Source organism: Triticum aestivum, chromosome 2A, assembly GCF_018294505.1.
Source record: "Triticum aestivum cultivar Chinese Spring chromosome 2A, IWGSC CS RefSeq v2.1, whole genome shotgun sequence".
Taxonomy (NCBI): domain Eukaryota; kingdom Viridiplantae; phylum Streptophyta; class Magnoliopsida; order Poales; family Poaceae; genus Triticum; species Triticum aestivum.
Window position 1 is genome coordinate 43,387,926 of NC_057797.1, and position 1,090 is coordinate 43,389,015.

The following is a 1,090-nucleotide window of genomic DNA, read 5'->3' on the forward strand; positions in this document are numbered from 1 at the left end:
GAGGATCTAGCGGTTTATCCAAGCCATGTGTGTAATTCCCAGTAGTGCGGAGGATTGATGTGCACTCCTTGTGTTTGTATCCTTTCTTGATGACTACATTATAAGTCAATAAAAAAGTCATTTAATGAGAAAATCTGCAATAGGTGATTAGGCGATGATGGGACGGCTGAAAAAAAGACTGAAAAAGGCATTGTCACAGAGTGCTCGTGGCTTCCGCATTCAGTTTCAGTTTTCCGTTCTGACCAGTTCAAATTTGATGTGTATAATGACACGGATACATTTCTGAGGGAGGTCATGATCGATGAAACAGTGGTAGTTAGCCTCATATGAATGTATTGTGAGACCGCCTAGTCAATGGTTAAGAAAAAACAATGATTTGTTAATTTAAAAATGACAAGCCTCGGAATTTGCTCTCTGCAGCAATTTTGAATATACTAGCTAGTCTCCATTCAAACTTATACTATCAGCTCAGCATATTGAATGTAGTAGCGAGTCTCCGTTTCAACATTTCCTTCGTTTCTTTTGACAAGGCACAGTTAGTACACTTTGACTACCTAATACCTATATGAGTATGTTTAACTTTCTTTAATAGTTAATTCATTTTCACCCCCATCATTTATCATTTTTATATATGGATTACCATTTTAACCTAAATTTTTCCGTTTAACCCGTGCTATGGTTTACCTTTTTCAATTTTTGTGACCGTTCTGCAAAGGTGCTCCCACATGTGAGGGCAGATGAAAGATTGGTAGGTAGGCTCATTCCCCTCTGAGATGAATGGTCAGACTGCATGGACAATGCTCGGAAAATAGCCTGAATTTGTTAGTTTAAAATTGAGAAGAAAACGCTCTCCCCAACAGTTTGAATATTCCCCATTCCCACATGTCAGGGTCGACGTGGTGCTCACATGGATGGTCTCGATGCAGAAGAGAGAAATGTAGTTGTGATGTGAAGGAGAGAGTGATTGCATACCCGCCGATTTGATACACGGTTCGGTCGGTCGGATTGGATCGTTTACCTTATATAAATGTGTAATCTTGTTAATATTTCATCCTCGTTGGTGTTGTTATTGTTGTTGACTAACTTACTG